At 60.8% G+C, this 11,810-nt stretch overlaps 1 long non-coding RNA gene across 1 annotated transcript; it reads left to right on the top strand.

The window, feature by feature from the left end:
- The first annotated feature begins 3,099 nt into the window (after nt 1–3,099).
- On the top strand, nt 3,100–3,896 carry LOC144309705 (uncharacterized). The gene is made up of 2 exons (XR_013375618.1): nt 3,100–3,379; nt 3,631–3,896. It is a non-coding gene; the product is annotated as an uncharacterized LOC144309705 (long non-coding RNA).
- The last annotated feature ends 7,914 nt before the right edge of the window (nt 3,897–11,810 follow it).

The raw sequence follows: 11,810 nt of genomic DNA, 5'->3' as shown, positions 1-11,810 counted from the left end.
TAAAAATTAAAAAAAAGAAAAAAAAAAAGGAACTGTAGGTTAGGAGTTCAAAGGCTGGCGCGGGTAAACATCATCGGAACAGGACAGCTCGGAGCGATAAGGACGAGTGCCAATATTTCACAAGTTCCCACGATCTGGGATGAAGTTCTGTTCGTTCGTTCCCGATCATGCGGGTCTGGGATCCTTTCCTGCATCCGTCTCCTTGCGGGGGGGGGGGGGGGGGGGGGGGGGGGAGGGGGGGGGACCTGCTTCTGCCCATGTCTCTGTCTCTGTCTCTCTCTCACACACAGGAATAAAGAAACAAAATAGTGTAAAAAAGGAAAGATGCTCGGTCTCCCACTCTCTCCCTCTCCCTCCTCCTCCTCCTCCCCCTTCCCCCCTTCACACAGTGCTCTCTCTCTGAAAGGAAGTTAATATATTACAATTTTGCAAAAGCCTGCCAATGGAATGGAGACTACTGGAGAACGAGAAGGAAAACAATTCCGTGTGTGACAAGTAGGAGATGTGTAGGAAACGTACAAGGCGTGAGAATACATGTTTTGGTGAGGGAAAAGAAAATAATTCTGTCCTGAAATGAGCCTGGCTATTTTTTTCTTTTTTAAGATTTTATTTACTTATTCAGAAGGAAGGGAGTGGAGGGAGGGAGGGAGGGAGGGAGGGAGGGAGGGAGGGAGGGAGAGAGGGAGGGAGGGAGGGAGAGAGGGAGGCAGAGAGAGGGAAAAGAAGGCTCCATGCAAGGAGCCCGCTATGGGACCCGATCCCGGGAGTCCGGGATCACGTCCTGAGCCAAAGGCAGAGGCTTAACCACTGAAACACCCAGGCGTCCCGGAAGCAGATTTTTTTGAAAAGGAATTGTAGGCATGGTCAGGACAGACTGAGATTGGGAGAAGTGAGCTTTACTAGTACACTGGTATAGCATTAAGACTCGGCTCTTGTCTCTGTTAAAATGAAGAGATTTCCTTGCGTTGGTAGTCTCATCATGGCAAGGGATTGTGAACAGAGAAGAGAAAAATATATTATTATTATTTTCTCTCTCCGGACCAGCCAGGTTTTTATATTCCTTTTTATCCGCGAATTACCTCCGTGAGAGAGTGAAAACTTCTCAATATTAAAGGAGCTACATTTTGGAGACAACTCTGTAAGCTCCTGTGGAATCTCCTAGGGCCACCCTGGCGAAACAGATACTGACATTGTTTTCAGTTTTGTAATGACCCGTGATCCTTTATAGGCCCGGGCCTTGAAAGCTTCTGAGATGTTGGTTGGTTGGTTGGTTGGTTGGTTGGTTGGTTGGTTGGATGGATGGATGGATGGTTTGTGTATCTGGCTGGTCGGCTGGCTGCCCGGCTGTTTGCTGGTTCCTTCATCCGGTCATGGATTTTCAGCGGATCCCAGAAAAGTCTAGCCCTAGGTTGAGTCTCTTGACTAACATAGGTCGTTTACCTGCTATGTGAAGGCACGTGAGAAGCAGCGTCAGACAAAGAATCATAAGCCCTCTTAGATTATATTGGTTGCGTGAATGCTGTGGGTGTTCCAAAAGCGACGTAAATTCGTTAAGTGGTAACGTGCCCTGGTACATTGTTAAAATGCCGTGTGTGACAAATCATAATCCGTTTTTCTTCTCGACTGCACTCTAGCCAACTCTCCTCGGGTCTTTAACCACGTTCACCGGTGACCGCCATGTCATGTACATGCCACGTTCTGACGCTCTTGCAAAAACAAACAAAACACACACACACACACACACACACACACACACACACACACATTTATTTATTTATTTATTTATTTATTTATTTATTTATTTATTTTTTATTTATCCCAGATTCCAGAAGAACCACGCAAAGGACTTTTGACACATCTCAGTTTCTGGTCACCCTGAGATCATCGAACAACAGTATGAATTGCCAGAACTAGTGAAATAGCTGCATTTACCCAGAACAAAACCAGGGACTTCTGGGTGCCTCAGCGGTGGAGCCTCTGCCTTGGGCTTAAGGCGTGACCCCGGAGTCCCGGGTTCGAGTCCCGCATCGGGCTCACTGCATGGGGCCTGCTTCTCTCTCTCTCTCTCTCTCTCTCTCTCTCTCTCTCTCTCTCATACATAAATAAAATCTTAAACAAACAGAACTAAAAGGAACAACATGGAACTGAAAAGAGCGAAAGACAATGATGACCGGTTTCTTTGTTTTTGTTTTTTAAAGACTTTATTTAGTTATTCACGAGAGACACAATGAGAGAGAGGCAGAGACACAGGCAGAGGGAGAAGCAGGCTCTGCAGGGAGAGACCGATGAGGGACTCCAGGATCACACCCTGAGCCAAAGACAGCTGCTCCCACCGCTGAACCACCCAGGCGTCCTGATGACCCTTTTTTAAAGACTCTTGTTCAAATCACTGCTGATCCCCTCATGTTTGCTCTTCCAGTTTGAAGGAAACTTTGTCTGTAGAGATATCTATACCTTAGAGAAATTGGAGGAACGAGTGAGTTTGTAAACAAATTAAAATCCTTATCCTTGGGCAGCCCTGGTGACTCAGCGGTTTAGCGCTGCCTTCAGCCCAGGCCGTGATCCTGGAGACCCTGCATGGAGCCTGCTTCTCCCTCTGCCTGTGTCTCTGCCTCTCTCTCTCTCTCTCTCTCTCTCTCTCTCTGTGTGTGCGTTTGTGTCTCTCATGAATAAATACATAAAATCTAAAGAAAAAAAAATCTTTAAAATCCTTATCTTTTCTCCCTACCTGTGACCCGTCAGTGTTCAGAAACTCTCAGTGAGTTATCTTTTTTCTTTTCTTTTCTTTTCTTTTCTTTTCTTTTCTTTTCTTTTCTTTTCTTTTTTCTTTTTCTCTCTTTCTCTCTCTTTTTCTAATGAGTTATCTTTCTTTTATGGCAATTGCCAATCACCTGCGTGAGGTCTGTTCCGTGGGAATATGTTCTCATTGTGACCGGCCACTGTTGGAAGAATCCCTTGTATCACCAAGACCTGCCTTCCTTGAGTGCAATGGCATCTGTTTTTCTTTTCTCTTCTCTTCCTCCGCCCCCCCCCCCCCCCCCCCCCCCCCCCGCCCCGGTTTATTTTTCAGAGTGATCTCTACTCCCAACGTAGGGCTCGCACTCACGGCCTGGAGGTCAAGAGTCGTGCTCACTACTGACCGAGCGGGCCAGGGGCCCCTGGAATCGCATCCTAAGACTCAGATAGGATCAGACAGCCTGGAGACACTCAGATCCACTTCTCGGGAGCCACCCGAGCCCCTCGGAAACCGTGAGCCTGATACCTTCCTTCCAGAGGTCGCCGCGGCCTCACTGGGCGAGTCAAGAGTGCCACCTCCTGGCGGACGAAACCGAGAGTCAGCTGCTTAACCCCAGCGAGCCTCCCAGGTTGCCCCTACGAGGTGCTTGGAAATGCGGAGGTTCTTCCCTCTTGCCTTGCTTTTTTTTTTTTTTTTCTTTTTTTTATTTATTTACTTATGATAGTCACACAGAGAGAGAGAGGCAGAGACACAGGCAGAGGGAGAAGCAGGCTCCATGCACCGGGAGCCTGATATGGGATTCGATCCCGGGTCTCCAGGATCGCGCCCTGGGCCAAAGGCAGGCGCCAAACGGCTGCGCCACCCAGGGATCCCCTCTTGCCTTGCTTTTGCAGGGCTGACGACAGTGACCACGTCTGTCTACCTGGCGAGGCAGAAACAATTCCAGGTTGCTGAACCCTGGTTTTCCACACTGCGGACGACAGGATATCACCCCCTCCCCCTCTTTCAACCTGACCCAGGAATTCCCTTACTCTGAGCCAAGGACAGGGTGGGGGGGTGGGGGTGGGGTCTTGTTGTTGTTGTTGTTTGTTTTTGTTTGTTTTGCTTTTCTTCCCCCCAGTTGTGGTAAAAAGAAAAATAGACGTCACCTAAAATGGAATGTTGTAGTCGTTTCTTTCTTTCTTTTTTTTAATATTTTATTTATTTATTCACGAGAGACACAGAGACAGAGACACAGGCAGAGGGAGAAGCAGACTCTATGCAGGGAGCCTGACGTGGGACTCGATCCTGGGTCTCCAGGATCAGGCCCTGGGCTGAAGGCAGACGCTAAACCGCTGAGCCACCCGGGGATCCCTGGACGCTCCACCGCTGAGCCACCCAGGCGCTCCATACATACTTAAGTTATTGAGAGTTTGTTCCTTCATTTTTCATCATCTCTAGACCCAACGTGGGGCTCAAACTCACAACCCTGACTGCAATCAAAAGTTGAGTGCTCTTCTGACGGAGCGGGCCTGCCGGGGCCTGGGGCCCGGGGCCCGGGCCGGGGGCCGGGAGCTTCTGCCCTTTCATGTTTTCAAGCTCAGAGTCACCTTTTGTCCGGGGAGGGCCCCACCCCCCAACCCCTCCGTGCGGAGGTGCCATCTGTCGGGCTGGTTCATGTTTGTCCATCTTCCTTACTCCTTTTAGTAGACAGAAGGTGGCTTGTGACACAGCCGGGGACTACTTCGAATGAGACTGAGGATTTCCCTTGGGAAGTGGGTGCGAGAGGGAGGACAGGTCGATGGGGAACCAGGAGACTGTTGGCCCGTCGCTTTAGAGGAAAGAGTGTCCTTGTTGGGCCCTCACCCAGGGTGGATGAGTCAGAACTGTCCCTGGCCAGGCCTCCCTTAGTCCTTCGCCCATATCACTCCATGCCTGTGTTTGGCCTCTGGACCCTAAGACACCACGGTGGTCATGTGTTTAACTCCCCATCAGATTCACCAGTCCCCGCCATGCCACGCCCTCCCAGACGCACCCCCACCCCTGGAAGGCATTAAGAGTGAGATGGCATCCTCCACATCCAGGATTGATTCCCAAAGGGTTTATTGGGGTTTCCTGGGTCAGGAAACCAGGAGGGGTCGCTTTTGGACCCCAAACAATGTGAGTTCTTCAGACATCCTCTTTGCCCTTCTCTTTCCCCCTCCCCTCCCCTCCTCTCCTCTCCTCTTCTCTTCTCTTTTCTTCTCTCCCCTCCCCCACAGCTTGGGAGCCGCAGCCTGAGGGTTTGGGGGAGGTGCAGAAAGCCATTCAATGGAGAGAAGTCCCAGGCTCGGACTTTAACAGACAGCCATGTGCATTTGAATGAAATGATTGAATGAGGGCCATTGGAATGGATGGCCCTGAACCTCCCTTCTGCCACCCGCCACCCTCCATCCCCACCCCCAACCAACCCTGAGTCCTCTGGTGGATTTGGAAATGGAAGGCCGGGGTGTGTGTGTGTGTGTGTGTGTGTGTGTGTGTGTGTTTACACGGACGCACCCGCGGAGGGTGGTGGGGCATGCTCACGTTGGCTCCTGCAAACTCCATTCATTCTGGGAATGTTCTGTTGTTTCTGCTGAGTTGCCAGTTGCTGCGATGAGCCAAGCTATACTCCTCCTGTTGCCGAGTTCTTAAAAAGGCCGAGTCTCCGGTTTTCTCGGTGAATGGACTGACCCACACCTTCCCATCCCGCCGGACCCCTTCTGCAAATACTTGCACTCAAAGGGTTCTTTCACCTCGTCCAGAAAACAAACAACAGCCACCCACACCCACCCCATTGCCACAGATACGCAACCCACACAACAAAACTCCAGCTGGCCTCCTTCTGCCTCCATGTACTTTATTTTATTTTTATTTTTTTAAATATTTTTATTTATTTATGATAGTCATAGAGAGAGAGAGACAGAGAGAGAGAGAGACAGAGAGAGAGAGAGAGAGACAGAGAGAGAGGCAGAGACAGAGGCAGAGGGAGAAGCAGGCTCCATGCACAGGGAGGGAGCCCGACGTGGGATTCGATCCCGGGTCTCCAGGATCGCGCCCCGGGCCAAAGGCAGGCGCCAAACCGACCGCTGCGCCACCCAGGGATCCCCTCCACGGTACTTTAGAGAGTCACTGTCTTAGACGTGCCTTAGGCTCAAGGACTCGATGCGGTCTCCCTTTCTGTGGCACGGTCGGTCCCATCCATCCCCCGTTAGGCCCAAAGTAGAATTGCATGACCACACGGCTCACGGGAGCTGGAGAAGATATGCTAAGGTGACCGACCGGACCGACCGACCGACCGGATGGGAGCACTGTCCATTCGAAAGGAAGGACCTACGGGCCGAGGCGTCTATAAACACGCTCCCTGGAAGTCTTTGGCCTTCGCGTGCCTCTGATGAAATCATTGCTCCGGAAACTCCAGCATCTATAGCCGGTCTTGTCCATGGTCTTCTGACCATGACTCGTCCTCCGTTCGCCTGACGTTCTGCCCAATTGTCCGTCCACGGAGAAATTAGACCCCGTCCCGTGAGAGCCGAATCCGACTCCTCCGCTCACCCCCACGACAGAGAAGACTATGCCCAGGTCTGTGCCCGCCCATCTTCCCTTTCTCCTCCGCCAGGGCAGAAGAAAATGTGGCCCGCCCTCCCTTCTCCTGTCAAAAGTCCAATCTGACATAGGACTTGGATACGAAGGAAACCAGAGTACTGTTTTGAACCATAGACACGTTGATTGATTGAAGATTTTATGTAGGTAGTCCTGAGACGCACGCGCGCGCGCACGCACGCACGCACACGGACGGACGCACGCACGCACGCACACGGACGCACGCACGCACACGGACGGACGCACGCACGCACGCACGCACGCACGCGGACGGACGCACGCACGGATGCACACAGAGGCAGAGACACAGGCAGAAGGAGAAGGAGACTCCATCCATGCAGGGATCACGCCCTGGGCCAAAGGCAGGCGCTCAACCGCTGAGCCACCCCGGCCTCCCTACCTGGAGACACTTTGATAGAGTAGCAGCAGCAGCAAAGAAACACACGCACACCGCCGCTCCCCCCACCCCCCCAGGTGAAAGAAGGTCCCGCTGACTCCCCTCCTTTTCCTCTGAGAAGAGAAGCACACCCTTTCTCCTGCCCCTGGAAGGTGCCTTGGAGGAGAGCGCCAGGAGGGGAGTGAATGACATTCTTCTCTTCAAGGACAGGAAGTTGAGCGTGAGCAGGAGAATTCTGGAGAAACAGATTTTGTTATAAGAAAGAAAGAAAGAAAGAAAGAAAGAAAGAAAGAGAAAATCCTTATGTTCTTTGAGCCTCCCCTCCCCCCCCAGAATTGAGTTCCTCTTCCACGACCTCTTCTCATTCAACCCAATAGACAAGTATTTGGGGGGGGGGGGGGGTCAGGTCCCAGACGCTGAGAGGGTGGAGGTGAAGGTGGTGCGGGGGAGGGGGGGGGCACACCGTCCTCTCCAGCGCCTTTGGTTCAGACCTCCTTCGTGACCTCCCTCCCTCCCTCCCTCCTTCGTCTTATAAATATATAAATAAAATCCTAAAGAAAAAGAAAAAAAAAAAAAAAAAAAAGGAAGGACACGAGAAAAAACGGTGCATCCGTTGCCGTCCTAAGAGTCCTCGCCTGGTTTCGGCTCTACGTTCCCTCCCTGACCTCGGAAACGTGCCTGAGTCGTCCCGGGAGCCCCGCGCGGCGAGCGCGACCCCCTTTCCGGGCGGCAGCGGGCCCGGACGGACGGACGGACGGACGGACGGACGGGTTTTCCAAGGCTCCCCCGCCCCGGGAGGACGGGGGTTCGCGCGGTGCGCGGCCGTGTGCTCCCGGGGCCCTCCGCCGTCCCCGGGCCGAGAGGCGAGATCCGAGGCGCCCTGACGGCCTCGCCGCCCGGATCTGTCCCGCTGTCGTTCGCGCCGGTTGTCGGGTGCCACCTGGCGGCCGCTTTTATAGAGCGTGTCCCCTCCGGAGGCTCGGCGGCGACAGGCAAGGAACAGCTTTGGTGTCGGTTTCCCGGGGCCGAGTTCCAGGAGGAGGGCGGCTCCGGCGCGAGCGTCCGGCTGTCGCCGGGGCCTCGGCGCGCGATGCGCTCGCCGGAGATTGGACCTCCGGAGCTGCGAGGGAGTGTCGCCGTCGCCGCTGTCGCCGCTGTCGCCTCCGCCTCGCTCCCGGAGGAGGCCGTGCGGGCCGCCTGGGTGGGTCGACCAGCACCCGCCGGTGGCTCCTCCTCCGCCCGCGCGGACCGACCTGGGCCGCCTCGGGGGCGGGGGACAGGGTGTGTCCCGCCGTCCGTCCTGTGGCTCCGGGCGATCTTCGGGCCTTCCTTCCGTGTCACTCGGTTGTCTCCCGTGGTCACGCCCTGGCGACGGGGACCGGTCTGAGCCTGGAGGGGAAGCCCGTGGGTGGCGCGACAGACCCGGCTGCGGGCACGTGTGGGGGTCCCGGGCGTCGGACGCGATTTTCTCCCCTTTTTCCGAGGCCCGCTGCGGAGGTGGGTCCCGGGCGGTCGGACCGGGTGCCACGCGGGGGTGGGCGGGCCGTCCGTTCGGGCGTCCGGCCCCGGTGGCGATTCCCGGTGAGGCTGCCTCTGCCGCGCGTGGCCCTCCACCTCCCCTGGCCCGAGCCGGGGTTGGGGACGGCGGTAGGCACGGGGCGGTCCTGAGGGCCGCGGGGGACGGCCTCCGCACGGTGCCTGCCTCCGGAGAACTTTGATGATTTTTCAAAGTCTCCTCTCGGAGATCACTGGCGTGGCGGCGTGGCGGCGTGGCGGCGTGGCGGCGTGGGGGCGTCTCCACCGACCGCGTATCGCCCCTCCTCCCCTCCCCTCCCCTCCCCGCCCCCGTTCCCTGGGTCGACCAGATAGCCCTGGGGGCTCCGTGGGGTGGGGGTGGGGGGGCGCCGTGGGGCAGGTTTTGGGGACAGTTGGCCGTGTCACGGTCCCGGGAGGTCGCGGTGACCTGTGGCTGGTCCCCGCCGGCAGGCGCGGTTATTTTCTTGCCCGAAATGAACATTTTTTGTTGCCAGGTAGGTGCTGACACGTTGTGTTTCGGCGACAGGCAGACAGACGACAGGCAGACGTAAAAGACAGCCGGTCCGTCCGTCGCTCGCCTTAGAGATGTGGGCCTCTGGGCGCGGGTGGGGTTCCGGGCTTGACCGCGCGGCCGAGCCGGTCCCTGTCCTCGCTCGCTGGAGCCTGAGCCGTCCGCCTGGGCCTGCGCGCCGGCTCTCGTGCTGGACTCCAGGTGGCCCGGGTCGCGGTGTCGCCCTCCGGTCTCCGGCACCCGAGGGAGGGCGGTGTGGGCAGGTGGCGGTGGGTCTTTTACCCCCGTGCGCTCCATGCCGTGGGCACCCGGCCGTTGGCCGTGACAACCCCTGTCTCGCAAGGCTCCGTGCCGCGTGTCAGGCGTCCCCCGCTGTGTCTGGGGTTGTCCGGTCGCTCCTGCCCCCCCCCCCCCCCGGGGGTCGAGGGGCTTGCCGGTGAGGCGGAAGCAGGTCCCCCCGGTCGCCGTCCTCGCTGGGCTTTTGCTCCTCGGGAAGCCCCCTCGGGGCCGCAGCTTGCTGCCGATCGATCGATGTGGTGATCTCGTGCTCTCCTGGGCCGGGCCTAAGCCGCGTCAGACGAGGGACGGGCGTCCACGGCGGATGCGACCGCTCTTCTCGTTCTGCCCGCGGGCCCCTCCCTCCCCGGCTCCTCCGCGCCCGGCCGTCGTGGCGGGTGCGCGGGGGGCGCGCGCCGGGGTTGGGGGTGGTGCGGACTCCGGCCCGACCCCGGCCTCCCGCCTTCTTGCCTCGCGGCGCTGGCGGGACCGGGGTCCTCGGACGCGGCGGACACTCTCGCCGGCCTTTCCCGAAGGCCCTGGGTCCGTGGCGAGCGGCCCTCCCCTCCTCCGCGGGGAGGGCCGGCCCGACGCCGCGCTGCTCACCGCCCGGCCTGGGCGCGCTTGAGCGCGTTGCGCCCGGCCCTCCGTGGTGCCCCTGGAGCGCTCCAGGTCGCCTCAGGTGCCTGAGGCCGAGCGGTGGCGTCGTTTCCTTCCCCGGCGACTCCCCTCGGGCTGCCGCCGCCGTCGTCGTCGGCGTGTCCGAGGAGCGGGTGGTGGAAGAAGTCGGCAAGGGAGGCGCACCCGTGCCCCTGGCGGGGGCGCGGGCGCCTCGTCTTCCTTTCCCCTCTCCTCTCCTCCCCCCCTCGCCGCGCCGGCGGGGGGTGGGTGGCGTGGGGCGGTGTGACTCGGAGGACTTGGCGGGGCTCGTGAGCGCCCGCGGCGGGCCGGGCCAGCGCCGCGGCGCTTGGCCAGCCCGAGGGGCTGCCCCTCTCTCCCGGCACGGGTCGTGTCCCCGTCTCCGTCCCTCTCTCTCGCCCGCCTCGCGGGAGGCGGGGAGCTCTCTCCTCTGGGCGGTGACGTGACCACGCCGTGCGCGGGCGAGGCGGGGGTGGCGTCCTCGAGGGGGCACCGGCCGCGAGCGCTCGGGGTTGCCCTGTGCCTGTCCCTTGCCGGAGATCCGCCCCCCGCCCCGCGAGCCCTGTCGGCCCCGGAGCGCCGCCTGGTGGGGCCCGTTTGGGAGGACGAACGGGTGGGGGCGATGCGCCCTCGGTGAGAAAGCCTTCTCTAGCGATCCGAGAGGGTGCCTTGGGGTACCGGAGCCCCCAGCCGCTGCCCCTCCTCTGCGCGTGTAGTGTGGCCAGCGACGCGGGGTTGGACTCCCGTCGCGACGTGTTTGGGCAGAGTGCCGCTCTTTGCCTACCTACCGCGGCCTGCGCCTCCCCCCTCCGAGACGGGGGAGGATCCCGCCGGGCCGGGCCGGCGTCCGGTGCGGGGTGTGTTGCCCGCGTGCGTGTGCGAGCGTGCGCGCGGCCGGGGGGTTGGGGCGGCCCGCCGCCCCCCCCCCCCCCCACGCCACTCACCCCGTGTGTGTGCGTGTGTGCCGCGCTAGCGGCCGGCTGGCTGTCTGGGCCGCCGCCCGCTCCCGAGCCGAGTCGCCGCCGGCGGTGGCTCGGCGGGCGCGTGTGGGTCGGGCCAGCTCCCGCCTGGGGGCGCCTCCCCGGGTCGTGACTCCGGGTTGGACCGGACGGATGGACGGACGGGCGGATGGACGGACGGAGGTTCGGACGGGACCCCCGCGGCGGGGGTCGCGCGTGCCTGGGCCCGGGCGGCGTGGGGCCCGGTTTGCGGGGAGGCCTGCCAAGGGTGCTGAGGCCGGCCGGCGTCCCGGGCGTCGCGGGACCGCCCTCGTGCTGGTGGCGGTGGGATCCCGTGCGCGTTTACCCGGTGGCCCGGCTCGCGCCTTCGTTGGCGCGCCCTTCCCGGGACCGGCCCTTCCCCACGCGCTCTTCCGGCCCTCGCCCGCTGTGCGCCTCCTCCCCGTCGCCGCCGACCCGCCCCCCCCCCCCCGTCCCCCCCGCCTGCCCGCGTCCCCCGACCGCACGGTCGCGGGCGCGCCGCGCGTGCCGCGCCCCTAACTCCGCCCTCCGTGGACCGAAACCGGCCTCGCCGCTGTTGGGTGTCTTGCCCCCCCCCCTTGGCCGCCGTGGCTCGGGGGGGGGCGTCCCCGGGCGAAGTGCTCTCGGTCCTCCGAGGAAGGGGAGGAGGGAGGCGCGCGGGGGGTGTTGGGGCTGGGCGTCGTTGCGCGTGTGCGGGAGAGCGTTCTCGGGAGAACCGGTCGCGTGAACGGTGGCGGTTGGGGCCCCCGAGCCCCGCGAGGTTGCTTGGGGCCCGCCGTGGGGGCCGGGCCGGCGTCCTCGGGTGCCGCGGGACCGCCCTTGCGCTGGAGGCCTCGGGCGGTGGGACCCCGCGTGCGCCCCTGGGCGCCCGACCTCGGCCTCCCGGGTGCCTTCTGAGGCTTCCCGAAAGCCCCTCGCGGTGGCCCGCGGTCCTCTCCTCCACCGCTCCCGCTCGCCGTTCTCCGGCGCCTGGCTGGCCCCTGGCCGCCGGGGCGTCTCCCGTCCGCGGCCTTTCCCGAAAGCCCGCCCCCGTCCGTCGTCCGTCTTGCCGACCCGGTGCCGCGCTCCCCGGGGCGCCCGGCGCTTCCCGGGCCCGCTGCGGCCTTCCCGCCCGCGTCCGCCGCTCGCCCCCGC

The sequence above is a fragment of the Canis aureus genome, unplaced genomic scaffold, assembly GCF_053574225.1.
Source record: "Canis aureus isolate CA01 unplaced genomic scaffold, VMU_Caureus_v.1.0 ptg000179c_RagTag, whole genome shotgun sequence".
NCBI classification, from domain to species: Eukaryota; Metazoa; Chordata; class Mammalia; order Carnivora; family Canidae; genus Canis; species Canis aureus.
The sequence above is the reverse complement of the archived record's forward strand: the minus strand, read 5'-3'. Positions and strand labels throughout refer to the sequence as shown.